At 46.9% G+C, this 19,468-nt stretch overlaps 1 protein-coding gene across 1 annotated transcript in view; it reads right to left on the minus strand.

Moving 5' to 3' along the window:
* The window catches only part of MDGA2 (MAM domain containing glycosylphosphatidylinositol anchor 2), a 394,427-nt gene that overhangs the window by 363,756 nt on the left and 11,203 nt on the right, over positions 1 to 19,468 (minus strand). The window lies entirely within an intron of this gene.

Below are 19,468 nucleotides of genomic sequence, written 5' to 3' on the forward strand. Positions count from 1 at the left end.
AGCTCAGATCATTATGGCAATAGACCTATGTAATTTCTATAATGCAAGGAGCTCTGCTACACTTGTGAAGAGTCCTCACACATAAGCGTCACTCACTCTTCCTTGCCGTCACCATCACACACACGCAGCAGATGCGGGCTGGCACATCACTGCACAGCCCTTGTAGCCAAGGGGTTGCTATAAAAAGATTTTTAAAAAATGAAATATCAAGTATGTTTTTTGCAGTCAGCAGGTTCAGCTGTACTCTGCGCCCCTGGGTACTGCCCCCCCTCCACAACTTTGGCTGTAGGGGAAGGGAAATTCCACTGCAAAATAAATTTCTACCCCTTCACTGCTTATTTGAGAAAGTAGAAGTCCTCACAAGAAACTTCAGTGCAGCCAAGGCCAATAGGGGTATTTTTAGCAGTAGAAGGGCAGGAGGCAAGACCAGCCCATAACTGCTCACACCACATACCTCACTGAGCTGTGGCTCCGTCTGCCGCTGCTGTGAGCAAAGGAATAAACTCAGCAGGAGCTCAATCCTGCCATCCTGACGCTACCTTAAAGCCTTGGACCTACAAAGAGCCCCCAAATACTCCTGTACTTCCACCGCAGATTCCTCAAAGCAGCAGACTGGAGTGGGTCTCTCTCCAGACCGCCCCAGAATCTTCAGGGGACACCACAGCGTGGGAGGGAGCAGGAGATCAGCATGGCCAGGAAGTGCGTAAGGATGGGTTCAAAGGAACGAAGGGAAGTTTGGGTCCCACAGAGGGTAGAAGAAGGTTTTTTCAGAGGTCTCCATGCAAAGCTTGGAGTCAGGAGCTTAGGTGAGGCAATTCTGCCAGATGTGCACAGCTGAAAGCAAACATAACATCCCTGGAAAAGCCACACTGACATCTCCTTTGCTCAGAAAGGGGCCAGTTCCTCCATGGGGCAGCACGGCAGCTCTGAACCAGCCCATGAAGGAATCACATCTTGGTGGATACATGGGAAGCCCTGAAAGAAGCTGCTCCCCCAGGCTCAGTCTACGTGAGCTTCATCTGGTGCCCAAGTGGGGACGTGATTGACTTCCTGATGCATCTTCTCCAAGCCAACATTTGATACCACAATCCTGTAAATACAGGACAGTTTTATATATGAGTTGTTATATATGTAGACATTCATATATGTTAACCTTATCCCACAGTTCTCTCCTATTGCATGACAACTTTTAACTCAATATCCATAAGTCGATGGACTTTGAAGCACCACTTGTTCACCTGCCAACATTTTGGAAATAATCAAGCCTCCTAGACACACACACAGCTAAGCAAACCATAAAGAAAAGCCAGCACCCTTCCTAGCAGTATTGCTACTCTTTAGAAACTATATAGCTTCTCTCCTGCACCTCAGTTCTTGAAGTAAGAACTGGAGCGGACCATCTGACCTCAAGTTTGAAGGCAGGACATCTTCCATGACACTGTTAGTGCATGTCACAGCACATCCCAGCTGCTCAGCAAGTGTTGCCCCTGCACCATCCCACACACTCCTCACTTTACTCTGTTTCCTGCTTTGACAAAAGCAGCTGCAGGAGAGCAGAGCACATTTTTCAGTGCCACTGGATTAAGTGAAGCCTTTCAAGGGGAACCTGGCACCCGCCACAGGGCTACATGCAATTTTTTGTAGTACTCTGCATTGACAGTACAGACAACGTGGTATGTAAAGCCTCCACCTGCTTGCCACTTCATTTAACGTGGTATGTAAAGCCTCCACCTGCTTGCCACTTCATTTAACGTACTGCTTTTGCAAGGTATAAAAGACTGCTTTACCTTCGGGCAAGCATTCAGGTTAGTTAGATGGAAGTCTAAATCCCATTAGCAAATAAGAGGATCTACATACAAAAGGGCCCCACGTGGCAACAGGCTGGGTAGCTCTCCCTGCTCTAGGTCTTCAAGGATACACTACAAAAAAGGACTACAGCATCTCATGCCAAGACATTTCTAACACTGCAATCAGTTGTACCTATGGGCATAGACTCGCACAAAAAAAAATAATCATTTGAATGACAAATGGGAGCAGGCATTCCCCCGACTCTGAACATGGAGTGTTGCTAATGGTAATGAAGGTCCACAGCTGCAGGGCTCTGTGCAGGACCCAGAGCCCATCCCTCATCCTCCCGAACTCATTCAGACTGCCTCAGATTCAGCAGATGGAGAGGCAGAGGTGCCAAGCCTTGGACCACAGCTCAGACAAGCAGGGAGAACTCATTCAGCTCCTTTGCCAACAGTCTCTACGTGTTTAATGTGATTTCACAGCCCATCTCCAGGTGCACATCCACCACCTCCGTGCCACAGCATAGAGCTCTGCTCTGCGCACCCTGTGCTGCTGCTGGCAAGTCAGTCTGAGAAAGCTTAGGTTTTGATTCTGCTGCGAACTTCACAGAAGTAAAAAAACATACTTTTTTTTTCCCCCCGCTGTAACTTTCTTTTCCACTTATAAGGCAGCAAGGAGAGGAGGAAAAGGAAATTCAAAGATACCTTCATTTTCATAGAATCACAGAATGGTTTGGGGTGGAAGGGACTTTAAAGACCACCTCATTCCAACCCCCTGCCATGGGCAGAGACACCTTCCACCAGCCCAGATTGCTTCAAGCCCCATCCAGCCTGGCCTTGCACAAAGACCATCATCCATCACGCTGGTCTGCTTTGGTAATCCCTGGTGGCGTACACAGCCAGGAAAGCACGCACGTGTGTAACGCTAACATGCTAAATGATGGGACACTTGCAGTCACTCGCTGCCATGGGCCCAACAATGGGAAAGCAGGCTCAGCCCTGCAGTAACCCAGAGACAGGGATTTCTATTCTTGCAGCAACTGCATCCCTATATGAATTCCTAGCTGTCTGCACTGTATAGAAAAAGATGAACTGGTAACTGTGCATCTGGGACTGCACAGGGCTCAAAGCGCAGCCCACATAAAATTAAGATCTCCAAAGGAACAAGTTGCACAACAGACACTATGTACATCTGTAACCAGTGGCCTCTGCACATTTGGCCACTTGACTTCTCTGCATCTCTAATATTGCTTTTTACAATGCAATATTGTAAAAGTTTTGTTAAAAAATTAACATTTTTTAAAAAATACAAAAACCAAGACACCCTGTCCAGGTTTCGGCTGGGCTAGAATTAATTTTCTTCTTATTAGGTGGTGCAGTGCTGTGTTTTGAATTTTTGATGAGAACAGTGTTGGTAACACACTGATGGTTTAGTCGTTGCTCAGTCATGCTTACTCTAAATCAAAGACTTTTCAGTTTCCCATGCTCCACCAGCGAGGATGTGCACAAGAAGCTGGGAGGGGACAGAGCCAGGACAGCTGACCCAAACTAGCAAAAGGGATATTCTATACCATAGAATGTCACGCTCAATATATAAGCTGGGGGAGGGGGTTGGCCAGAGCCAGGTGATTGCTGCTTGGGGACTGTCTGGGTGTTGGTCAGCCGGGGGTCAGCAGTGATATTGTGCATCACTTGGAGGTTTGTTTTTTACCCCTTGGGTTTTCTTTCTCTCTCCCTTTCCTCTTCATTACAATTATTATTATCTCACAGGGCTTACTCTCCCCCCCACCCAATTCTCCCCATCCCACCATGGGGGATGGGGGGGAGTGAGAGAGTGGCTGCCTGGTACTTAGTTTCTGGCTGGGGCTAAAGCACAGCACACCCATAGCCAGCACCAACCTGCTCTCCAAGGAAGCAGAGCTCAAGTGCTTCAAAACCCCATGTTCCCTTGAGGCAGGTACAGGCTTTTCCCAAGCACAGCCCTGAAACTGCAGAGCACCGCTGCAGGGGACAGGGGACACAGGGGTGGCAGGGATGAGCAGCCTGGCTGGATGCCTGCACTGCCTGTGTCGATGGCTGCCTCTAGGCAACACCAGGTTTAACTGCAAGGGGAGACCTGCCCAAAGGCACACAGTACAGACCTCCACTGAGTTAGTCAGTGTGACTTTACAAGTCACCCAGATAAATAACCCGAGCAGGACATGAGCATGAGGCATGCCGAGCCAAAGTAAAACCTCATGTTTAGACTAACCTTATTAGTTCTTAAACAAACTACAACCCTGGCCTACAAAAATCATACCTGCAGAGGAATCATCTGAAGGCTATGAAATAAACTTATTTCTGCAGTCATGCAGCACTTGTGGCAACAGCATAGAAAATGCCTTCATCTTAGGTTAAAGATGTTTAGACGTGGCACTTGGGGACATGGTTTGGTGGTTAATTTGGCAGTGTTGGGTTAACAGACTTTATGATCTTAAAGGTCTTTTCCAACCTAAACAATTCTATAGGAAGGAAGGAAGCTTGAAGCACCACTCCTCAGGCAAAATACTTGTTCCTGGGAGACCTGCTCTACCAGCTCCTTGCAGGACGTGGTTCTGGACTGACCCCAATGCCTACACATGGGCCATGACCACATCCAAATCTCGTGTGTACGCCTGGGGTGAGCCCATGGCACAGCTTCCTCCATAGCCTGAAGCTCTTCACTGCAACCGCCCTAATTAATAACAATCCTCAGAGATGCAGAGCTCTCAGTACTTCACATCTGCAAATCTCCAAGTGCTTTCCAAAAGAAGTTAACACCCTTCTTTCTGTTTTCACAAGGGTACTTAGCCTCAGCCTTCAAATCAGGCCTACACTTAAATCTCTCTTCAAACAGGCCATAAAATACTTTCTCCCCCTTCATGAGAAGGGACTACCAACTGTGCCTACGCAGCAAAATTAACAGCTCCAGCTTCCCCAGCACCATTTGCCACGTTATTGCATTGCATAGGGTCTTTGCACAGGTCAGTGGTGATCCCCCTTCCTGGGGGGCTGCAGCAGGCTCTGCAAGGAGAGGACGCTGCCAAAAATCAGCATCACACGTTAACCACGACCCCCCAGCTCCACAGGTACAGCAAGAGCATAAACATACTGAGCAAGCTACCAAAGCCAGAAATATCAGTAACACCCACACACTGGCATGGGGATCAGCACAGCGAGCAAAACCTGCTTGTGATGCTGAGTGCAGTCCTCAGCACGTGAACTGCTTAGTTATACCCACCTCAGGAGCGGTATGAGAAGGTCAAGTGCCATATCAACACATCTCCTTACTCTCAGGGAAATAATGTAGTAACTTGGGGTGTAGCTACATAATTTTGGAAAGGATTATGGTGGGGACCCAATTTAGGGTGCTTCCACCTACATTCTCACTCCTGCTCTGCAGTTTGGCTCTCCTGGGTTCAGCCAGGACAGCTGTTTGTGCAGATCCACTATAAACAAGGTCGCTGAACACACCCAGGGAAAAGGCAAAACCCAAGGGATTTCAGGACAGCTGAGAGGGCAGAAAACACAGCTGAGCCATGAGAAACTCTTTACTTTTAACAGAATAGGACCCTCACCAGCAATACTGAAACACAGAAACTGCTGGCAACTTTTTAATGCAGTATCTGTAATTAGCTGCGTTTGGTTAAAAGTTGTTTGGGATTTTAAGAGTTTTGCACAAAATGTAGCAACTCTTGCTAGAAGTATAATCCATCTTCTAGAAATAATGCAGATACAATAATGTATCCCTTTATACAGGTGGGGATATTAGTTTAAGAGCATACTGTAATTCAGCACAAAGAACGCAACTTTTAGTGAAATCAGCTGTAACTGGAACTACCGTAACATCGCTTCAAACAGAAGCATCCTGTGACTTCTCCCAGAGCTCCCATGAACCCCATTCCTCAGCACAATGACTGAGTTTAAACTGTTTGGGTTTTGTTTTTAAAAAAATCTATCCAGTAAGGGTTGAACCAGCCACATGTACAGGAATAAGGGCACAGGGCAGGAGGGCACCAAGCATTTTGGGTTTTGTGCCCTTGGAACACACCCTCAGATGAGTAGGAGTGCTCTCCAGCTCTGAGAGCCAGCGGTGAGGAACAGACACTCAGACAGCATGGCTGAGTAAGCCTCATTTTCCCAGGACAGTGAGCCAATAAATCACTTGGCCACAGCCACGTTATAAACGCAGAGTATTGCTTTTTACCCATACGTAAGCATTGCCTTGGTTTGTGCCTCCTTTCACATTCCCAAGGAGAATGATGCTCTCAAGGTCCACAAGATTGCTACAACCAGATGGGTTGTTAAGAGAAAGATTTCAGCCTTGAAAACTCTTTCTTTGGCAACTCTACACCAAGAAGGGAAACAAAAACCCCTGTGTCTTCCCTTAGAAGTCAGAGGGCTGAACCAGAAGTTTCCAGGTTCCATTAAATGCCACCCAGGTCCTGCTGTTGCTCCCACACCCTCTCCCTGCTCTAGAAGGGCCTTTCAAAAACCTCCAGCAGCCAGCAGCATGGTGCTGTTCCCCACAGTGCTTTCTGCATTGCGCCCCTGACTCATGGCGGGGTTCAAGCCCACCCTTGGGGCTGTCCTGTCACCTCTTTCGTGAAATACCATTCCCATGGAGCTGTCCTGCTCCATGTATGCACACATACAAGTGACCACCTCTGACCCAAGAGCCACGGCCACCACCTCAAGAGGACTCAAACCCATGCAGACAGACCTAGACACAGATATGCCACCCACCCTCCAGCACATTGCTTTGCCCAAACACCCTTTTCAAAATTAGAAGGCTACTGGATGTCTTCAGTCCAACAACCTGGATGATATGGCCACAGGCACCCATTCAGGAAGAAACCCTGTTTATGGCATGGCAACAGCATGCCTGTTTCAAGTCTGGATGCTTCACTGGGGACTATATTCCATTCTCCACATTTTCAGTATAAAGCAGCTCCATGCACTTCTGGCGAGCAGTCTGCACCTCAGCTAATTTGAGGTGTCCCTTGGACATTTTATCCCTCCCTTACCTTTAAAATACAACCTGTCCAGGCTGTGGGTTAGCATCCTCACCATCCACATGTGATAATAAAAGGTATCTTGTAGTATCTTAGAAGAAACATTAAATCCCTTTTTTTCCAGGAAGTCTAAGGCAAAAGCTTCCTATTGCATCCGAGATGCCCTCAAAGCAAGCTGCTTCAAAACATCTCCCATTTTTCAGAGCCATTTTGTCCAAATACAGCTGCTCTGCCATTACATACTCCACCTTTTGCAGGCTCCACATCATTTTCTCCCAAAAATCCATCAAAAGAAACACATAGTCCAAAAGTAGTAAGAATTCAAGGGTTGCTTCCCTGTCACATGTCACTGGTTTTGCTGGGACAGAGCTCCTTTCTGCAGAGGCGAGAGGTCCATGGGACGGTTTTGTCACGCATGGCACAGAGGTTTAAGCCTGCGTCAAGACGGCAGAGCAAGCTCAGGGACTAAGGAAGGGACACAAACTTCAAGATTCATCTTAAAATGAAAACATGCAAGCACACCCTGAAGATGGTTATTTTCTGAACAGATCTCCTAGACTTATTTTAGCTCTCACTATTGCAGGGATAAGAAAAGAGATACCATGTACTTACCCCTGGAGAACAGACATCACAATAGCTCAGTGTGCAATAAGATAGCTTTACTGTTGGGATTATTTCTGTTTCATCATTTTGTAACTCTTCAAATGCCTAAAAGCTTAAGTGTTGCTGTTTCTGGGCTGCTTTCCTTATCCTACACAATGCTCTGACCAGACTGTACCAATTTATGACATTGTGTCACTGAGGCACGAGACTCTTCTAGTCACATATACAGCATTACAACAGGGGTGCTCAGATGATGCAAAGTTGAAAAAGGTTTGGGTTTTTTTCCCCAGGCAAAGAATAGACTCTGTTGAATTACAGTATCAGCACATCAATAGCAGCTTTTTCCCTAGAAGGGCATGAGAAAGTCTTTCAGTCAGCTAATTAGAGCATGTACTTAGCACTAACCCCCCCGTGACCCGAATCAGATGCCCAGGCTGCTTCCTCATTTCCCACTTCTCGCTCTGCTCAACTTTGGGAGGATTTGCTCCGTATTTCTTTGATGCACCTAGGAGGTACTCTGAGACAATTTAGGAAGCCATCACCACCCTTCCTTTGATTCCCACTTCATTTCTCCATAAACCTCATTTTCACCTTCCTGTTTAAAAAGGTAACAAGCTGTCAAGTCTTGCAGAGCCTGCTATATTTTTCTTTACTTTTCAACTTCTTTGAAATGCATAAAAATAGGAAGTGTTCCACAGGACCTTGTAGAAATTATCCTGAAGTTGGGCAACATCTTACATCTCACCCACATCTGGGGCTCGCCCTGCTCCATCCCTGTCCTTCTCAGCAGCTGCAGGGATGGGGCCAGCGCAGAAGAGCTGATGGGATTCATACTAAAATGGGCTCCTGGTATCACATCTCCTACACTCACCATGCCTTTGTGAAAGGCAAATGATACTGTAAGTAGTATTAAAGGAATTAATAATGCTTCCCCTTTTGTTTTCTATTCCCCCCCCCCCAACTAAATACTACCGTGACTGCTTCCTAAGGACAGGCTAATTATTATTACTTACATTGCAATACATCCTTGGAAATTCTGCCAGAAGCTATGATCCCACTGTGACAGGTGATGCACAAACACAGCACAGTCCCACCCTAAAGGCTTTTCAGGCCAAGTAAATTTGTCTCAAAAAAAAAAAAAAGGAAAACAAAACCACAGCTCTATTTTTCTGCCCCCTGCTACAGTTCTTTGTTTCCTTGGCACACTTCTCTCCCTTCATTTCCCTCTCTCTCCCTAACTTCCCAGCATACATAGTCCCCCAGTGACCTTTGCATCACACCCTCCAAATGGGTTTTAAATTGGGAAACCAGCCTCCTCTTTCCAGACCTTCAGAGCTTTAATAATTCAGGAACCTTGTGTTTCCCTGGCACAGGGATACCTGGAAGTAGGCACCTCTGAGGGAGCATCCACAGAAAGTCCTGAATTAAGGACCATACACAGACAAAATAGTTTAGCTAGTTAAAACACCAGGTTTGTACAGCTTGTCAGTTTTGCTTTAAACCCCCATGCTTTAGGTAAGTTTTACTGATGTTTTAATGTGCAATAACACAGTCTTACAATTATGAAGTTAATGACGCAGCCATACTCTTAAGTGGTAAAATGCATTTCCTGCTTTAAGTGAGCAGCTGTAAACTTGAAATTTTAATTGAGAAAAAAAATCAACCCTAAGGGGATCTTAATTCCACACATGAGCTTGTTCTTACTTCACAGTGATCTCAAACTAGTTAAAACTAGAAACTTTTCTAGCACAACAGACACCCAACAGCATCTCTCAGCAATGCAAGAGATTTGATCCTCTGGGGATATTTTATGCACCTTGCACAGTTTGGGAGTAGCATTCAGGCTCCCTGCATGCATGTGTGGTCAGGCAAGCAGCAAACACTACAGGCTACAGAGGTTAAACCACTGGCACAAAGCACATGGGAAAGATCCTGAGTAGTTGGTCAAAGATGGGATTTGAGAGAGAGAAGGCAAAGATGCCACAGTCACAGGAGTAAGGTCTTGCTAAAATAGCATTGGGGACCACGACTGCAGATGTCTCCAGGCTCACCTTATCCTTATCACATCAGCACTGAGTTCTGCCTGGGCTCAGCATGAAACCCAGAGCTGAGCACCACTGCTGCACAGCTGACAGACACTGCACACTTCCTCTGCGATGCACAGCTGCCTCCTCAATAACCTAATCAAAAATGGGTGAGACACACATATAAGGATTAGCCAGGGTAAACCTTATGTTCCAGTGCACAACGCAGTAAGTACAACAGCTTTTCTAGTCAACATCTTATATTTAACAACATCAGGGAGCCAGCACTGAAAGTTCAAAAGCTGTAATAAATTGCTTCTAAAAGCTCCACAAGATCCTCTCCACCATCCACCTATTACACATCTGATTTGCTCCACCAGCAAAGTTACATACTTTTAACATGACTGAACCAGGCACATATTCTCATGCACACCTGATTTTTGTGACCATTACTGCTACATATGTAACTAGAGACTTTGGGCAAGGAAAGGGTACATCCAAAGCCAGAGATGCATTTCTGGAAGGCAGTGACCCAAAAGCTCTGCTACACCGAGGAGTACAGTGCCACACCGAGGGGGAACAGCCCTCACCACCAAGGCACACACAGTGCAGTCAGCCAGCACGAGCCTTGCAGAGAGCTCCTCAATTTGGGAACATGTTCTACATCTGATTCTGTTTTATCGACCCCAGGTCCTTCTTGTGCTGACTGGCTCTTACCTGCATCAGCCCTTCTGAGAGGGACACAGCACACAGTCTGCAGCAGACAGTAGGGAGACAGCCAGAAATGCACAACTGCCATCCTCAGAAGGACTAGTGCTATCAGCTAACATCACTCAGAACTCAAAGAGCCAGTGCTTTATTTAATATTCTTCCATATGGTGCTTTATAAGATAATAACTGCAGAACAAGCAGCCAAGTGCTGTACATTCACTATCTGAAGGATGCGAGGAAGGAAGGAGCACATACTCATTCCTTGCAAGAGCAAAACCACTGGTGAGTCATTACAGGCTTATGAAATAGAGACCATCTTGGCTAAGAAGCCAAATGTGCAAGCAAAACACCCGGTGGGTTTTGCTCAAATTATGATTGTAGAATTGATTCCTTAATGTGCACCCTTGGCTCCTATTACCCTTCACAGGAATGGCAGAGGCAGAGCCCTGCACAAGGAGGGGGCTATCAGCCTGACCTCCTGCATGACAGACTCCGTGGGATTAACACTATCAGCACATCTGGGCACACGCAATGTGCCGATTTTTGGTTTGACAGAGCCATCTGTATTACAGAGCTGCATTACAAAGCCTTGCGATAGCAAAGCCAAGCAGTCATGGATTTCACACATTAAGGAAAAAGCATAAAATAATTCTGCTATAATGGAGAAATAATGAAATAAATCTAGAAATGTGTGACTTGAACAGCAGAATGCCAATTTGCTGAGCACCAGTGTAAAGCAGAGCACTTTCCCACTCATCACACCAGTACGATTTACTCTGCTTTTATGGATTTCTCCACCAGGCTGGCTCACCTTCCCCACCACGGGCATGACCTATCTTTCTAACCTTTTTTTCTTCCCCAGCCTATGGCCACCCATCACACAGGACTGCCAATACAATCGGCAGCCTGGCAGCAGCAGGAGCCACAGGCCCCCCACCAGCACCCACCCACCTGGGTGGGCTGGGCAGTGACAATGTCCCTCAACCACCACATCCCCCATGGCCCCACAGCAGCGTTTTCTTGAGGCAGGGCACAGCCACAAAGCATGCTCGCTTCAAGGCTCGCTTTACAGTTCTTACTCAAAAATACATAACAGCACGTGGTTAAAATTAGTTTGCCAGGGCAATTTTAGCCATCATGTTTTGACAGTGTAAGAAAAAGGAGCATTTTCCAGTTCTTGTCATCCTGTACCACAGTAGAAAACATGCCAGTACCTGTTCTTCCATTTCTTTTTCTTGATCTTCCAACAGCAATGTGGACATTACCTATATGTGCTAGCCTTAGGGGAAACAAGAGTGAAGAAAAAGGAAAAGCAGGACCGTCCTTGTAAGGTCTGCAGTTCCTTTTGGGTCAACACTCATGGAGAATCACAGAGCAGCTGAGGTTGGAAGGAAACTGGAGGTCATCTGGTGTGACCCACCTGCCCAAGCAGGGCCACCCAAAGCCAGTTGCCCCGGACCATGTCCAGACAGCTTCTGAGCATCTCCAAGGATGGAGGTAACCCAACCTCTCCAAGCAACCTGTAAAAGGGCTTTTCTGTGCTGAATTCTCCCCCCTTGCTGGCACTGGCGTAGTTAAAGTGGTTTTAACTCCTGTCTTAAACACAAGACCCTAAAAACAAACCAGGCTTTAAATAGGGACAATGGTAGACAAGTTCCTCTCTGGACATATTTCTCTGTGCAATCAATTTGTGGAGCAGGTTTAAGTTTTCAACACCAATCCTAACTACTGTTGCAATTTAATTTATTCCTGTATTAGCTACAGCTGTGCAACTCTCACTGGTGAAGCACTACTGACCCACAGATTAATCTTCAGCTGTCCTCATTACTGCACACTCCCATCTGTTTTATTTCTGCCTGTTTATTCACCCCCAGCAGCAGAAACCAAGAAACCGACCAAATGTCAGCACTGCTCCGAGCCAGTACCCTGCAGCCAAGCACGCTGACACAAGCTGGGGATGGCCAACAGCAGGTTTGATGCACTTGGACCATTCAAAGACTACAGACCACCAAGACATCAAGATACAGGCACATTAAGACCACTCAAGCCTGCGGGGCAGTATCAGTAGCTTAGTAAAGGTTACATAAATCAGTGCAAGGGCTGAATCACAGCCCCACTGCGAAGGTACTTCCCACTTCCATGCACACCAGTTGTGTTTCCAGCACAGCTGCTCCCCAACACCTTCACCAAAGCCACCATCCACCGTGCCAGCACAGTTGTGCTTCACACCCAGAGTGGAAAAGGAAGCCTGGGCTCCTGCCTCGGAGGAGAGATGTTGTCTAAAAATACAACTGCCAGCGTTGCCAGCTCCCACAGTGGGTTCGCAGCCCAGGCTGAGCTCCTCCACATCCACTGTCACCTCCGATCAAGAGGGTGCTTCCACGCCAATAAAAACAGAGGTGAGAACTCCTCCATCACATTGGTACTGCAGAGCCTTTGGGGTCAGAGCAACGTGTCCTCCCATGCACTATGCATACATTTTCAGCCAGCAGTTAGAGAAACGAGAAGAGAAACCAGCCAAGCCCAGAGCTCTGAACATCCATCAGCCATGGAAGATGCCAGGAGTGCTGGTCATGGCACTCAGCATGGCAGCTCTGCACTGCCCACACACGCTCCATCCAGCTGCTTCAACTCAAGACTTAATAAAGAGAATTATACAAAGGCAAGACCATGATTTTGCTTACAGCAGATCTGCAGCCACTCAAAAGTATCATCCACCTGATGCACAACTGCAGTGCCCAGAGGTCTCAGCCCTCTCCCACCCTCCTCCTGGCTGACTCGCTGCACTGACTTGGGTAGCTTCAAGGTTTCCTCTCTGTACTCTCTTCTGCAGCGACAAAACCCAGGCCCCCCATGGGATGCAAGCAACCAGGGCTTACTGCCTCCAGAGTAGCTTAAGAGTCTCTGAACACCAATTCAGCCATTTCATGGCAATGTTTTCCAGTAAAACCCGCCCCAGCTGGACCAGCTGAACACCATGCAGACGTGCCACTGCATCAGGGAGCAGATGAGCTTCGGTCCCATCTAGAAGAGTATCACAGGCAGCAGTGGGAAACAGTTCTGGGAAGAGAAGGCCACTATGCATCTTCCTTATTCCCAGCTACGAGGAGTTTTCCTGCAGACAGGGGACATGAACATTTTTGCAGTAATATGACCACACAAAAGCTCGAGAGGTCACAGCGAAAAGCACCTTAAACTCAAATCCTGTTTGCCACGTGAACACTGGGTCTGCCCTGCCTTTGGTTGGTTCACCTGGGTTGGTGAACAAGACCACAGTTGCCCTCATGGATCAATCTGCCATGCCCATCTCCAGTGCAACCAATCTGGCTACCAGCCCATAGCGAATGAGTAATGAAGGAACTGGCCAACTGAGCTTCAAGTATTTCTCATCAACATCAATCAATCAAGAGGAGGAAGGTCTTCAGAAACAGCAATACCCACATCTAAATATTGCCCTGTTGTGTTTCCACTCTTGGTGTCCACCAGATCTGTTCCAGGGTTCACCAGACAGCTTATCTCACACTGCTGAGACGACACAGCCCGTAGGTAGCAGAGTACCCAGTTTTCTGGTTTCCCCATCCATATCTACTATTACCTGAACAGCTCAGGCAGAGCACGTGGCACCAGTTTCTCCAGATCAGCTGCAAAAGGAAACCAAGAACTAAAGAGTGAAGGAGTTCAGAGCTTTGCTGGTAAACACTGAACGAAAGGACTCACACCTATTTTTTACTTAAACACAATTTCCAATGCTTGCCCTAAATCTATGCATCACTCCTACAACTTACCATAATCCTTAATAAAAAAAACACATACCACCCAGGAATTCCACTCCCTTCTCTGACTCATCACACCGCCCAAGGAGAGGGCTCCCAGTGAGCTCCTACGTGAGCACTGGGAGGGTGGGAAAGCCCATTAGTGAAATCCCATCAGATTTTGCTGGATGGGTGTTTAGTTGCAGGGTATTGGTATTACACTTCTAAAAGCCCCTGGTTTGAATATAGAGTAGCTGTGGGCAATGAAGTGTTCTCTTTATATTTAGCAGCAACAGTAATTTTTTTTTTTTTGTGCCTGAGGTGAAGTTAATCTTTCCTATAGAGCAAGTTATATACATTAATTAAACTAACTAGCAAATGTGAGAACTTTGCCTCAGATGAGCACTCTCATAGCTTATTAGTGAAAAGCTCTTCAGCCTGGTTGACCACAGATTACAGATGTCTTCTGTTTGTATGGAAACAGGCACTTAGCTAAGAGCAGGCACTGTCTGAACATCCACAGCAGCCCAGGAAGGCATTGATACCAACACCAATTAAGTCACACCCCATGGAAAAGGCTCATTTGTACACATCAATCATTTCAGTCCTATTTTCTGCCGACAGAGGCACCCCAGCTTCTGCATGGGAAGGGACACCTCAAACAATTGCTCACCCCCATCTCCATTAGCATTTACAGTCATGTACAATGGATTAACTCATGACCAATTAATTGGTGTCACAATACAACAGGACACAATAAGCTAGACAAAACCCAGCTGGCATCACGAGCTCATCTGACCTCCAGCCACAAAGAAAGCCAAGTAGTGACAACAGCCTTGCTCATTTAAAACAGATCACTCCAAATGTCAGCACAAAGGAAGCTGATAGCGCATGTACAATCATATTATAAAAGCAGAATTTACTGAAAGAGGACAAGTCTTCTTGTCCATGATTGGAGATCAGCTCATTTCTCACTGACCTAAGAACTTGGGACACAGCACACCAGATGTGGCTTACTGCTATGCAAGCTCGTGTGAGACATTTCAGCCCTCTCCTCCCACAAAACTTGATTCCAACAGCAAGAAAAATGGTAAATTTTTCTTAAATAAAAAAAAAGCCTGACACATTCCATGAACTCCTGACTGCATTCTTGAATAACTGGAAAACATTTAAATGCTTTAGAATTTTCTAAGTGAAACAGGTCAATTTTTAATTTTGCAATACCTGTTTGAAATTTCTCTTCTGTTTTATATTAAAGCACTCGCACAGGTAAAACCAAACAAACAAAAAACCCAACCAAAAAAAACCCAACACTGCCCAAAACAGAATAACTTCCAGCAAATCATCACTTTGTTGAAGCACTCTGATCACCTGGGATAACTCCTGCAAGTCTTGGAAGTTACTATTAATCCAAAAAAACATATACTCCCCCTTGCCCCGGGTCCGACCTCAGGGAACTTCAACCAGGCACATCCCAGAGACCAACCTCACTTTAAAGCATCATTTTTCTCTGTTCCTCACTGGGATTCAGTCCAACACTGCACACAATAACCTGGAGAGCCCCCTGGCAGGGCAGCCCCAGAGGCAAAAACGTGGTGCTAGGACTAGGGCTGCCCACAGACCTACCACAGAGCCCTGCTGTGACTCTTACACAAGAGCCCCCAGGAAAACTGAGCACCACAACAAAGCAGCCACCTCCCTAACTGACCACATTTTAATTTATTTATAAAGCACATATAAGAAAGCACCGGCTTCCCCCACACACCTTTCACCCCCCGAATGAGTCATTTAATGAAAGAAGAGAAAAAACACTCACATTTGGAAAAGCAGAGTAACTAGAGCACCCCAGCTCTGCCAACTCACTCCAAGGCTGCTCACAGCCCCTACGAGAAAACAAGCAAGCTGCTAGCCTGTCCTTGCTTTAAGTAAGGATCAGAATTAATTCCAGCTGTGGGGCTGCAGATGTGCTGCTTGTAAACAGCTCTGCAATTGGCTTTGTATTAGCAGCCTTGCTTACGTGCAGAGAAAAAAAGTGACGCTGAGCTACAGTTTTGGGGAAGGTTGCAGGAAAGTGGCTGGTTTACAAAGTTCTCTTTTGCAGTGTTTGGCAGTGATGTGGGCAAAAGGGAATCGGAAAAAAAAAAAAGGGGGGGGGGGGGGGGGCTGGGTAGTGGGGAGCAGCCCTGGCTGGCAACTGAAGTAGCAAGCTGTCTAAAAGGCAGCTGCGTGTATGGGATGCTGTCAGCTGCACAAAATCGTGATGTTTCTCTCATATCTGCATCTTACCCCTCTGCCAGAAGAGGTACAGCACGAGGCTTGCAAGGAAAGGAGGACTTCGCCCCACAGTGTGAGGAGATGGAATGCTAGGGTAAAACTTGGGCTAAAACAGCTACTGTGGCAATGCTCCCTCATTGCTTTGACCCTTGCAGCATAATGCTGCCAAGCCGGCTTTATTGCTTTATAGTCCATCAATACAATGCTAAGCAAAAAGGAGAGAAAAAAAAAAAAAAAAGCAAGCAATCCAACACCCAGAAGAGCAGATAACTCCGCCTTCAGGAAAAACAGCTATTAATCAGGTGGGCAGCCTAATGCAGCGTCCAATTCCTTCAGCTCTTTCCACCAGGAAATATTCATTTATTTGCTAATTCATAATCCATGCCCCTGGGCCCTAAACTGTAATGACGTCCAATTTTTCAGCTCAGGGTGAAGCTGGAAGCCTCTGGTGGCATGGCCAGGATGGGCAGCAACATGAAGCAGATGGTTTGATGGAGGACAGGGTGCGGCACAGGGATGCGGTGGGGGCACAGGTGGGAACGACCACAATCTTTCCTCTCCTCTTGCCTTTCTCCTGCCCCTCAGTCACACGTTTCTCCCCTTTCCAGCACAAAGAGCCACCAAGAGCAGGCAGATTGCACAGCTGGGATGGTAAGGATCCTCTTTTTTTGTGACTCTTGGGGAAATCCTTGAGTTTCTCAGGTACCCAGCGACATTTTTATCAAATCCTATTGTTAAAAGTGCAAATAATTTTCTTAGAAAAGGAGTCACATTTATAAGATAAAGGGCTAATAAGGCAGGAGAGGCTGGATGAAGTGTGTGCATTGTAGTCACAAACATTATCTCGATGACTTTTTATTTAATCAGTTCTTCAGATAGGCTCATCCTTCTCCAAACGGTTGGGTTAGTCTAATTACAGAATGCAAATCACCCCAGTTCTCTCCACCACGTTACTCCCACCAAGCACATTTCAACAGCCAGCACTTGTTCCAGCACCCATCATGTAGCAAGCATATTCACAAGGATTTTCAGCTTCACAGCGGTACACTAAGACGCCAGATATTCAAAGGCAAAACCTGCACTCAAAATACCAGTGCACACCCCTCATTCACACAAGGCAAGGACCTCCTCCCTGCAGGACCCCTCTGAGCTGCTCTGAGATGTGCCATCTCCATCAGATCCATGAGCAGTTATCATCCCAGCTCAATCAGCCCCAGCATGGTGAGCAGGGGACACAAAACAGACGTCTTCTCTCCAAGCATGGGGCAAGAATCAAGGCATCAGTCTGCCCTAGCTGCTCATGTTCCCCCGTGCCCAGAGGAGGGTCTCCTTTTCTTATGGGAGATGCTTGGCGCACTGTGCCACTCTGAGGAAAGGGACCATGTAGAGACGTGGCCCAGAAGCACAGAGAATGGGTGGGGAAAGCCAAAGAGCAGGACAGGCTGGAGAAATGGGCTGACAAAAAAATTCTGAATTTCAGTATGGACAAATAGAAAGTCCTGCAGCTGCGAGGCAACAACTCCAAGTGGCAGGACAGGCTGAGAAGGTGTCTCTACAGAAAAGGTTTTGGTGCACTCCTGCAGGGATGAGAGCCAGCTGTATCCTGGGCTGTATCAGCAAAAGCACAGGCAGCAAGTCGAGTGACATCCAGCCTGGAGAAGAGAAGGTGAAGACACTAATTGCTATCATCACACACCAAGTGGATGGTCATAGAGAAGATGGAGCCAGTGTCTGCGTGGAGGTGTCTGCGCAGCAAAATGACAAGAAGCAACAGGCACAAGAGACAGGAAGGGAACTTGTGATTGGGTACAAGGCACAACATTTTCACAAGGGGTTTAGTCAAAAGTCGGGACTCAGACTCAAGAGTGGTGTGGGTGAACACCTGCAGACATGTTCAAGACTGGAGTAGGCAAGGCCCTAAGCAACCCATCCCAATGGTGGAGTTGGCCCTGGTTTGAGGAGGGGCTGGACCAGAGAGCTCACAAGCCCCTTTCCACCCTAAATGATGCTCTCATGGTGCAATACTTTAAAGTACACGCCCCCTGTGCACACCAGCTACTGTATAACACGATGCCAATGAAATGTGAAGGCCAGTGTTTCCAAAGAGTTTGAGCAGGAGCAAATTAATGTGTAAATCATTAAGCAACTGAAAAGAATGACTTTGACTGCCAAATGACTGCAACTGTGCTCAGTGAACATATAATCTTAATCCCTGTAATAAAGGCAGTGACCACACGACGCTGCAGAAGGAACACTGGAGCTGAATTTTTATTCCCCAGAAGTAGGTTATTGTACAACTGTGTCAAGGTAGCTCCACAAACCATCACCAGCAAAACAGCAAGGGATGACTTTGGGAAAGGAAGAAAACTAACAAGAGTACAAATCTGTGATGATCTAATCACAGCAGCTCAAAATAGTGAGACGGTCAGCAGGATTTACCTGGAAGCCTGTCAGGCTCCCATTAGACCAAAAAGATTTCCAGAAAGCAGGCACAGACTAGTGGAAGAAGCTACCCAACGTGGAAATCCAGGTCCCCATCCCAGTGGGGTCAAGCTTTTCTGGTGGATGGAAGGAAGCTATTTAACGCCTGTGGAGGTGCAGACCCTAGTGACACGGAGGCAGTAGAAGTAACTTCTCAAAGCACTACACAAATAAGAGGTACCTGAAATCAATGTCATTTTATAAGCTTCCTCCCAAACTGCTTGAGAAGCACTGCAAAGCACAGTAGCTCTAGTAACATCTCATGGCACATCACCTCTCTAGTATAGAAAATACTCTCAAGTTCAGCGTTAGAAACTTCCCCAGGGCTCAAGATACTATAAAACAAGAACTGCCCCGACAGGGTTTAACTCCAGTTTGAGAAATGAGACAGGAACCCAGAATATCAAGCCCAGTATTAACAGCAACAGCGGCTGTGCGTACCTGTGAGGAAGCCGTGGAGAGCCGTGCTGTGGTACGAACACACCTTGCCCCACAGGCAGATGGAGCAGGCACAGCTCCTACTGACTCCTCAACTGGAGCGAAGCATCACAGCACACCCCGCTGAAATGGGAGGATGGTGGCTCCTCAGTCGGCTCGGTGTAAGGCTTTTATCTCCCTGCTGCTTTGATCCCTATCTTGCAAATCCGTAGACCACCAGCCAGAATTAGTCAGTGAAATGATGCAAGGAATAGAAGTCCTAGCAGTTTCACATTCAAAACGATGGAGCAGCTTTTCTGCCTGTCTCCCGAGGACTGTAGGCTCCTGGATTAGTACACCAAGGACAGCTAGCTTTCACCATC

Source organism: Falco cherrug, chromosome 7 (assembly GCF_023634085.1).
Source record: "Falco cherrug isolate bFalChe1 chromosome 7, bFalChe1.pri, whole genome shotgun sequence".
Lineage (NCBI taxonomy): Eukaryota > Metazoa > Chordata > Aves > Falconiformes > Falconidae > Falco > Falco cherrug.